This window comes from Aptenodytes forsteri, unplaced genomic scaffold, assembly GCF_000699145.1.
Source record: "Aptenodytes forsteri isolate BGI_AS27 unplaced genomic scaffold, ASM69914v1 Scaffold200, whole genome shotgun sequence".
Classification (NCBI taxonomy): Eukaryota; Metazoa; Chordata; class Aves; order Sphenisciformes; family Spheniscidae; genus Aptenodytes; species Aptenodytes forsteri.
In genome coordinates, this window is record NW_008796187.1 from 2,123,248 (window position 1) to 2,134,715 (window position 11,468).

Sequence of the window (11,468 nt, forward strand, 5' to 3'; positions counted from 1 at the left end):
GAGCAACAGGTTGTTGGGCGCCGTCAGCCTCGCGGCTCCGACCGGCTCCTGGTCGCTCTTGTTGCCCATTAAAAACCCGGCGCAGTCGTTGCGTGCTCTGGTAACTGGCTGGGGGACCCCGCTGCTGCCAGCGCAGCCCGTGACCCTGAGCTGGGCCCTTCCCTCCCTCCCTCCCTCCGGGCTCCTGACGCAGAAGGGCACGGAAGACTAAAACCCCCGGCTTTGAGGCTGAGTTTTCTCCGGTGGTGCTGCACTTGCAAATTCAAAATAATTCGGGTAACCTTTTGTATCTCCCTCCTTCTTTAAACAAAAGGTCTTGTGGATAGTGACCAAATCCATGCTTCCAAGACGAGGGGAGGGGGAGGCTCCTGGGTGTATACGCACTTTCTGGTTGCTTTTTTTTTTTCCTAATTGCTTTTTTTGTATGTCCTTGTATACTCACAGCTTTAATCTCAGTGTATTGGGCATGAGTTAAAGAAACACATCACACTTTCTAGAAAATGTTTTTCATCTGGGTGTGTTTTGACTTAAGAACCCCCAGAATCCCCAGTAATTGTAGGGTTTTGCTGTTAAGACAGCTTTCTTATTGTACAGTGAAAACACATTAAAATAGATCCATGTGTAGTTGGAAAAAAAATCCACATTAGCAAAGCACGTTTTTGCTCAAGATCTGTAGGAAAGATATATATGCTTTGTCTGCAGGTCCTCTGGATTCTGCCTGTTCCCATTTTAGAAGCTCACAGAGAGTGTCAGAGGTCAACAAGTCCTTTTTTATCCACAGCAGAAATTTTCTAATCTTATTTTTCAGTGGGTTTCATTGTGAGTTGTCCAGTTGGGTCCCTTCTCCCACCCTTGAAACAACTGCATTATGGACTTTCCAAGTTAGGACTTTTGAAACCGTCTTTTTCTAGATCCATTCCCTACTGCTGTTTTTCAAGGAACGACAGTCAGTGTCGGAAGATGTATATGCTGAAAAATGACTGTGCGTCTGTTGGCCTCTTACCAGTGCCCTGAATTACAGAACATCAAACCTGGGAGCGTTTGAGGAAAGGAGAAAAGAGCTACTTGCTATGTATGTACTAGCTATCAAGTGCCAAATCAAATAATTCCACCTTTCTGGTAATGGCTAATAAGTGCTACATCTAAAGACTGACCAGTGATACTTATTCATAATGTTACCTAGGTATTAAGTAACAGGCTTAAGTATTTGTGGCATGAGGATGTGGCTGTGGTATGTGAAGTGTCTGAGGATGGGAAACGTGTAAACTGGGTCTGTTGCAAAGGAATAATTAAGTGGAACCACAGCATTGATACCTCCTGAAACCGTGCTGCTGTGTGGAGGAGAAATCTGGGTCCATCGGTGCTGACCTAGGAAGAAGAGATGACCTGGATCCTTGGGTCTAAATTTTGGAGTGTATTTTCATTTGCCGTTGTTGGATGCAAGTGTGTAGAACTAGTTTTGAAACCAGGGACTGGAGCTCGTGTCCCCCACGTCCTCAGGATTCTAATCCTTTAGCTGCAAAGTCTTCCTCTAACTGGAGCTCGTGTCCCCCACGTCCCCAGGACTCTAATCCTTTAGCTGCAAAGTCTTCCTCTTGGTTTGGCCCACCCATCTTGGTGCTGGGTTTTGTTTTTTTCTGTACTGCTTTTAGTGGTGGAAAGCTACTGGAAAGAATAATTTAGTACCGGCTGGTTAAAACAGCAGTGCTCCTCTTTGCAGCAGGAGATGTAAAGTTTGTCTCTTCTCAGCTGAAGAGAGCCCTGAACTCGAGTTACCTCCTTCCTGAGTGCACGTGGGGATCGCTGGGCTGCCACGGAAGAGGGGATGCAGCTTCACCTGCGCTTCTCCTGTCCCTGTGGCATGTGCCGTCCCTTCTCGGTTAGGCTGATGGCTGGGCAGCGGGGGATCTGAGAAAACCCACTAGACCAAATCCTTTAGGATACCTATACATGTGGAAAAACTCCCGGTTTTGTGGATTCAAACTGTGCTTAAGTGTGAGCTGGCTATGGAGCTCTGTCTCACTTTAGGCCAGGGCGGCTCTGGGGAAGTGAGGATGGATGACGCCAAGTGCCACTTTTTAAGGAGAGGAATGTGACAAGGTGTGAATGGAGTCTCAGATAGCAGCTATTTAAGAGGATTTCTAAAATTCTGCCTGTCTCCTTGCTTACTGCCATCTCGAAAGCAAGATCAGCCTTTGAAGAAAAGCTGCATCTTTATGTAAATGCTGGGAAGTCTGTGGTGTAAGTATTTCCTGCTTTCCTTAGCATATATGGGACAACCACTGTAACTGTCTGAAAAATAGCACCAGAAAATACTGTAATTGAAAATTTAGTGAGCAGGTGTATGTTGTTGATTTTGCAGCACTTTCTGCGTAGCACACCTCTTGAGTGTTAGTTTCTCTGGTTGTGTGGCTATTTCACTTGCTGACAGGGAGGGAAATTTTTTGTTAGAGGTATCACAGGGGGAGTCTAGGGCAAGAAGAGCTGCAAACACTATTTGGGAATTTATTAGCTGGAAATCTAGTCAATTAAAACAAGAGTGTCCTTTGATCCACCAAACTACCAATAATCAGGGAGGGGAAGGCATGCTAAAGAGGAGAAAACGTGTCCAGTCTCAGCAGGGGGATAAGCGTGTGCTTGGCCGCTGGAATGTCGGGAGGGAAAGCGCTTTGCCCAGGGAGGGGTCAGCCCCGCAGTCATGCTGCTGGTGCCCCGTAGTGGGCCCTGCCCTTGTGGGGTGGGCAGGCTTCCCTGTTTCATGATAGTCTGTCTTTCTGTAACTGAAATAAGACTTGGAGGAATAGTCCTGAACCAGGTAGGTAGAATATCAAGTTCACCTGCCAGGCACAAGCCTTTTTATTTATTTTTTTTTTTTCCCCCTTGCCCTTTTTGTTGCAAGCCTTTTTATTTATTTTTTTTTTTCCCCCTTGCCCTTTTTGTTGTTGCTGCAATAGGCACAGAGAAAAACGGTGCATGATACAGCTTGCTCGATCTTTAAACATAGCTGGTCTTCTAAAACTTGCCCCACCCACGTGCAAGTGGTGTTGCTAATATTTGAGAAAAAAGTCTTTTAGCATTGTCGTTGCGTTGCTTACTGGTTTTTTTTTATAAAGTCCCTTTAAAAAAAATGCTTTACATTTTTTCTGATCTCTGCATGTGTGTATGATAACATTCCAAAAAAATTGCCCAAAGGCAGCTTGGTCTTGCCTAATTTGACATCTTGAAAGAAAGGACTTGCTTTTTATAGCAACGTGTATTTCAGCAGAAGGTGAAATGACAACTTTGAGGACTTTAATTAGAAGTCTCACAAGCCTCTATTTTTTCCTCTTTTTAAAGAAACAAAGTGGATGCTGAAGAGGAAGATCTTACTGGAAATAATGAAAATGAAAAGTCAAGATACTCAAGTGTGAATCTTGTGAAAATCTCCCATAGCTGCATTATCTTGATTACTTTTACTTTAAAATGACTCTTACCCGAGATCCACAACTTGTAGCATCGGTCACAGCACTGATTGTGGGTGATGGATAGAAAGTCATTTCGCTTTCTGTACTAACAATATCCTTAGGAACTTTCAAGTTGTTCTGCAGTCAACGTTATCCTTACTACATTAATAAATATGAAAACATTATAGTTGATGCATTTCAGGAAAGATTGATGTATCATTTAAATAAATTCCTCTTTAGTATCAGCTTTACAAGGGCCTAGAGCCATACCTCCTCAAGCTATGATCTCATTGCAGGCTAATCAAGGCTGGGCTTGGCTGGTATTTCGGCAAGATTTCCAAGTGAAACCTGGACTGTTGCAAGAAGTTGTGTTGTTGATTTAGTAGATAGAGTTCTTGTCTCCTGAATCAGTGCTGAATTCGTGCCCCAGCTGGAGGTGCTGTCTTTCAAGAAGAAGCAATATCAGACAGACTCCGAACCTTCGTTTATTTCTCTTTATTCCATTGCGCTTTCCTAATGTGCTCCTGTCTATGGTTAGGTGTGAATTGTAATTTGTTTAACCTAATAATTATTTAAATTGTATAAAGCAATGCTTCTCTATTAATTGGCTGCAGGACTTCCATGTGACTTGTATCAATTTATTATTTCAGTAGTAAGTGAAGTGATTACTGTTTTCATTTAAGTAATTCTTTATCCTTTGGCCTTAAACATATAACTAAAAACAATTACTTGCATTGCTGTACTGCAACAATATTTAGAGGGGGGAAAAAAGCTTTAACGGTGCTGTATATGAATGAATCAAAAAAAGACATTTTCAAACATGAATACCAGTTGCCTCCCTCAAGTTAGGTGTTTGAGGTGAGCTGCATTGCTTGTAGACACTAACAATTCTTAAACTTGGCTGTGAAGCTTGATGTCCAAAAAAACCAGCATTTAGTGGTAACCCTGAGAAATTACTGACCACTTCAATGTAAATGCAGTCATTTGTGTAAACAGCCATTGTACTGCGGCTGAGAAGGAGAGTTTTAATTTAGGTCTCCGTGTCCTGACAAACTTCATTCGCTTCCTTCAGTTTTAGAAAGATAATACATGAAGGAATATTCATTCTATTTTGTTTTCTATCCATATTCTCTTGGTCATCAGAAATAACAAGCAAAAATACTGAGCTGTACGGGCCATAATTTGAACATGTATTGTAACCAGCAATTTTAAAAGAATGTATCAAATCACATTCTATATTTCTTTTGAAACCTTTATTCAACTTCTTAATTTATGAGAGAGGTTTATTGTTTGGGAAAGATTGGTCTGAGTTGGACCTTTTCTTTGTGCTGTTAAATTTGATAGTTGAGAAATTTTAGGGAATGTTTATATATTAGAATGAATGTTTTAGGACTGAAATAGTATCATGTAGCTATTTATCTTTTTTCCTTGTCAAATATGTTAAAAGTTGGGGTTTTTTTCAGTGCTGTAGAAACGGTTTTGAGTAGAGGTTTACCTTTGTGTCTGGTTGCTGGATCCCAGGTCTCAATTATTGGAAGAGGAGTTGGTTTTCTTTGATGCAAGAAGATATTATTGCTTTTTACTTTGGTAAGCTGATGGATGAAGGGAATGCTCTCAATTTTAGCACTTTAATGGCTGTTGAATGAGCTCTTTATTATGACTGTTAATTTACTGGCAGAATGGAGCCCACCACACTCATATGTCATGTAAATGGTCTGGCTGTGGAAGTCTGAAGCTTAAGAGAGGGTTTTTTTGGCAAGAGCATTAACAGTTGAAATACCACCATTATTGGAAATTGCATTTTAAAGCTATCTGGGATATTGCTACAGGTGATTTACAAACTGTGTAGGGAGTTGAAATGAGAGGATGGGTTAAAAGGCTTGTGACTCAAGAAGTTTCAAGTCAGTTGAGTTACATGCTTAGAAGTCAAAAGTGTGAGAGTGTGATTTAAGACATGGTGCGTGTGCGCTTGCAGTCCTGAAACTGCAGTTTTCCTCTGTGCATTTCACACTACATTTCAGGACAAAAATATTCCTGAGAAGGAGTCAGAATGCTGTGTTTAAAACCAGAACTAAGAAACTTCCTCACAACAAGCAAACTTTTAACTTTTGGAAATACTGGTTGCATCCAAATTGCTTGTTTTTTCTCTCCTCTGCATTTCCCCCTTCTAGCTACTTGGGCAAAACCTGTCAAGTCTGTCATGATTTTTTTAGTTTAAAACAAAATACAAACAAAAACATTCACGTCTGTGGAGTCTGGCAGAGGAATTGGTGTATTTTGTGGGAATAGTTACTGCAATAGGAGTTAGCGGGATTGCCTATTTGAATGTTTATTAATTTAGTCTATTTAAAGGACATTTTAAACTTTTGTTGTTAGTGTCTGTTGCTACTTTTCAGTATGAATTTTGGATGCTACCATGGCATTAGCATAAAAATAAAAGACCAGCAAGAGACCTCCAGTTATTGCTTGCTGCTGTCAGAGGATTGCCAGTAATGCCATTTATTACCTAGTTATCCATCATGCTTGTGTTTTTGTTTGTTTTTTTTAAAAGGAAAAACAATGTGGGCTTGTGTGGTGTTTATGCATATGCTACATATGCTTTACTCAACAGACTGTATATGTTTTTTCCTGTAGAACTTGATTCATTGTGTGTTCTCCTGCTTAATGAATATTTAAAGTACGGGAGTGTGGAAAGAACAAGGTAAATGGGAAATGAAACCTGGTCATGAATAGATTAGAGAAAACAACTGTTTAATAGTAACCAAGCCAATACTACATCACGTACATCTGCTTTTTTTTTCCTTGAGGAAAACCATTTGTGTTTAGTCTTCTTATGTATTTGTAATCTATATAGAGAATACCTAATATGTATATGGATCTAGTTCTGTGGGTCACTTTATTACAGAAGTTTGAGATAGGTCCCAGCCATTAAGCAGATTTTTTTACTTGCTGTATGTTTAAGTGATACAGTGCATGATGAGTTTCCTAGAGCGGTAAAGTAAAAATTGTCACAATTACGTTGAGACTTCATCCATTTAATCTATGCAAACTTGCTTTCTATTGTCTGTGTTTTGAACCTATTTGATAAAAGGTCAATTGAAGGTTTTTTAAAATATATATATATAGAAAGAAAAATATTGATGCCTCCCTGTAAAACTTATGAAAGTCTTTCTGGGGTTTTGGTTTTGTGGTTTTTGGGGGATTTTTTTGGCTTATCTTTAAGATAAGAACCAAATTTGGAAACTTTCTAATTCTACATAGCACAGTATTCTCAGTTTCTTAAAGGTTATGCAGCAGGTATGCTGTGCTGTTCCCCTCCCCCCCCCAAGAATAGTATCACCACTCTGGTGGTGGATTTTTAGTAGTTCTAATTTTTTTTGCTTCTTGTAACTTCACAGATACGGTCAAATCAGAGCAAGACAGAATTTAAGGTTTATAGAATGGGTCACTGAATGCTTGCTTTTTTTTTTTTTAAATACATTCATGCAGTGATAGGAAATGTCCACAAAGTTTCGAACTGTAAGCAGTTTTTAAATTCAACTTAGTGTACTTGTAGAATGTGTTTGTATCCCTTATGTATGCTTTGCCAAGCAGCAGACTTTTGGTGGTGTTCACCCAGACTTAAGCTAGATGTTTAATAGAAGGAGATATTTTTGGAAACCAATTTGTAGTGTTTAAATTAGACATGACTTAAGTGCTCTGAATTGCTTTCTGAAAGTGCCTACCATTTGCTGTCAGCTGTGTGAGAAGCTGAGGAAACCTGTGCTTCCTCGATATATACCTAGATGCCTATGTAGGTACCTGTAGTAAGATGAAATATACTCAAGCAAGACTATTATCTGCATATTCGCAATGTGTGTGGTTATACCCCAAACTGTTGGAAAACTCATTTCTCTTATTGCGCTCTGAACATCACAAGAACATAGCTCTTCAGATTGATTTGCTGAGCTTGTCAGGGGAGAGTCGTAACCCACCCAGGACGACGACATTTGTGAAGTTAGGAGAGAACTTCCTTCCTCTCCCTTTAAGTTAATACAGTATCAGTATTCAGTCTCTATTTAATTCAGAGCATTCTGAATTAAATCCGTGGTAAGCACGGATCAGGTCACGAAGGTAAGAGAATGGCTTCAGCAACATAACAAGTTATTGGGAGATCTTTTTAGTGGCCTTTGCATGTACCTGAGGGTCATTGTGGAGTGCCAAACTCCCCAAGGCAGGAAGAGCCGACTGGTAAATGCTGGAAATGCAGCAAATTGCTGCTTTGAGAAACTAAGTAGCTTTTGTCAGGTACTCAATTCTTGGGTTGGCTCTTAAAGTAGAAACAGATGGAGTAGAGTGTTTGGTGATAGAGGAGAGGTGGTTATTTCAAAGTTCTGAACCCCAACGAAATGGCAAAATCAACTGAAAGCTTTAAACTGTTCAGGCAAAGGCACAGTAGCATTGGCACTGAGGGGAAGGCTTCGCGTCCTGTGTCCCTATATTTCTTCTGCCTCACCCCTTATAGAAAGGAAGCCTTGCCCTCTGCCACCAGCCCTGGTCTCTTCCCCTTTAAATCTCTCTCTCCATTTCTAAATTATTAGATTCTTTGAAATATTTAAATTCTTCTACTTATTTACCCACATCCATCAACTCTGATATATGGGTTAGGAAATATGTTGTCATGTTTCTTAGATACAGAGTTTCTAAAGAATTGTACTTGGTCAAGAGGTTTTTGAAAGATGTAGAGTGGCCTGTTGTTCAAGGCCGCCCTTGGGTACAAAGGGCAAAAAATTTCAGTGACTGAAAGTTGGAAATGGGGAATATATGGGGAACTCCTGCGGTCCTTGAGAGGCTGTATCCCTTTGGATAGCTGGTAACAGTGTAATTTCATTCGTTCTTGCAGTCATTTTCCTAGCTGAATGACCTTTTAGAAGGAAGAGGTATCATGATGGAGGGTCCTCTCGTTATTGTGGATGTAGGTGGCCTTATCTGAGGCTTTCTTTGCTCCAGGCTCTTGGCTGTTCTGTCAGCCTTGTTTCTGAGATCTAGACCATTTCTGTACTCACAGTAGTCTAGCCCTTTGCTGTGTGTTTGTGTCATCTACAACAACAGGGTATTTAATGTTCTGATAATAGCAGAGAGGCAGTTATCTCTGAGCAGTTTGGCAGAGTGTAAGAATGCTCTTGCTGATGCGTGAAGTTGAATTCAATTTGGTTTTGTTGAAACTGTAGCATAACCTGGTGAAACTAATTCAGAGCTTTTTTTTTTTTTTCATGGAAATGCATTAACTTCATTCTAAGTTGTGCTTTTTCTTTTAAATGGAAAAAGATCCAAGTGTTAGTGAAACTTACTTGAAACAAAATCCAGAGCCTTTTAAAGCGGCCAGATGCCTCAATTTCAGAGTAAGTTGTTCTTCATCGTCAGTCCTTCTATTATATTCTCTCTGTAATGGACTTGCAGTCAAGTCTGAATAGCTGAAGCAGGGAGACATCTGTCAATTTAGAGCATGGGAGTACAATAAATTTGTTCAAAAGTGAAGCACAACTACTGCTGTACTTGAAATTGCAGCTTCAGTGCTTTTCCTCTTCAGTAAAATACATGATTGTTCTCAAAATCCCTTCACAAAGCTATAAAACCAGATTATTTTGGATTTTTTCTGTCCCTTGAGATAAAACATACTTTATTATACACTTGCTTTGAAAGCTTCCAACGTAAACTATGAATCAAAGCAGTATCTCCCAGTTTCCCAAAACCATATAAACCATTCAGCATTCTTTAGGAAATAAAACTGATTTGGTTCAGTGAATACTGTAAAAAGGTACTGTTGGGGGGTAACAATACTTTATTTGGAAGCTGTGTGTCTTTCAGTAAAGTACTACAATCCTTTAGGATAGTATCACAGAAACATGATTTCATGGTAGAGGAAGCGAAACGCTTCCTACACAGTATCAGTTAGTCATCACTGTGTTAATTTTCTTAAACAAATTAGATGCAAAAATGAATTTGTGGGTGTCTAGCTGGCTGATATCTGATATAACGAATTCTCCAACTCCTGATGAGTGTTTGGATTCTGGATAATGAAATCATTACAGTATTGTAAATTGCTTTCTTTCCTCTACAAATACATATTTTGTTGATCCGGAAGAAAGGAGGACATTAGATTTTCATTAGAGACATTTGCAGTTGCTTTTTTTTTCAATAGAATAGCAAAGCATCCATTTCACAGTCATTCATTTAAATGAAAGAAAGATGGAAATGTATTGTGTTGGCATAAGGTAGTGTTTTGTTGGATGTTTATATATGGGAAGAATGTTAAGATGATAACAGGGAAAACTTGAAGCTTTATGTATCTGTTAAGTAGAATTAATAGTTAAGTCAAGATTTAAGAGAAATGAACACTTTCAAAAGTAGCTTTTATAAACAATTTGTAATCTGTTTCTTACATGACTATTTTGGTAAGGTGCCTTTATTTCTAAATATAAAGGTTTCTGTAAGATTAAAAAGCAGTATCTTGTTCTGAGGCTGGAAGATGTTATATAAATACTGGATTCTCTTAAATGCAGCTCTAATGCCATAATATTATTTCTACTTTCCAAAAAAAATTGGTAGCACAGAATTTCAAAGCTCTAAGGTAAACTTTTTTCCCCTTTTAGACTATGTATTCTTAGTACATGTAAGAACTTTTGTATTTCCTATTCTTTTTCCTTTGCCCTGTTTTGTAAAAGGTAAAACTCAACAATTAGCACCCCTGCTTCTAAAACTTAAACTACAGTGATTTATTAGCGAAAGAAATTTTATTTCAACAGCCATTACCTTCTGGGAACTTGATGTTTTTCCTGACTGCTGGGGAAGATTGCTATTGAGAGCAGGGAGGAGGACTGCGCCTTTCCTGACACCTTGGAGACCTGAGGAGTTTCTGTGATTGCTCAATCTGATGTTAGGGAGGGGTGTAAGGCAAGTCTTCTGTTGCTCAACTGAATTTCTTCTGGCTGATTAAGGAAATTGTCATCTTAAAAAATATCGTAGCCGTGACCTGTTATGTCAAAGGTGTAGGTGATTAAAATGTGAGGGTGGAGAGACGCTTTGGTAGTGGTTTGGTTCCATGAAGCCAGTGATGAGTCTGAGTTTGCAAAGCTTCAGCACAGAACCCTGTGAGAAGCAAGGAACTGGAAATGTTAGTGAATTGGAAAGCGGGAGGTCTAGTGAATACATTACCTCTTTTGCCACAGGGTGCTTGTGTGCCTGTGTGGGGTTGTATGGCATCTTTGCCTCAGTCTCTGGTGTTGAATAGGAGAAACAATATTTCCTGACTTCACAGGAGTTTGTTTCTCGTGAAACAGACCTGACATTGAAATGCTGAAATATTATGGTGACAAAGACTTTATAGTCTTTCTAGTAAAACCCAGAACCCAAATATATGGAAACTCCAGGAGTACATGAAGAGAGTTGTCTTAAAAGGCTATAGTTGTACAGTTCTGTCAGGAGTAAATCCTTCTTCACAACAGAAAATGGTGCTTTGTGCTTGTGTATCTCCAGTATTTGTCAGAAATAATATACTGAAGTGTACAATTAGATCTCTTTTCACAAAATTAAACCCCACTACATACCCAAAATGCAGCAGTGCTCTCAGTGCCTCAGAAAAGTAGAAGAGACGAATGGAGTGAGACAAGCTGTTGGCACCTGAATGGGAGGAAAGAAAAATGTAATGTGGACTACTTATATGAAAGGTCAACCAGACATTTGAATCTGTGATATTTGAAACATTTGTTAGCAATAAAGCTTCATAAGGAAATACATTCTGTAGCCAAAACACGTCCTTGCTGACCACTTGAATTTCCTTCAATTTCTGATGACTGACCTACTTACAGCTCCTTGATAGTAATACACTATCAGTAGCTAGAAGACTGACAGTGAATTTATGGTTCATCATCATTGTCTAGGTTGATAACATAGAATTCAAGTTTCAGCAGAATGAGGGGAGCACGTACATGTCTTCTTCTAACTGCAGACAAACTTAAAAACGTAGTTTCTTCATCAGCACATCAC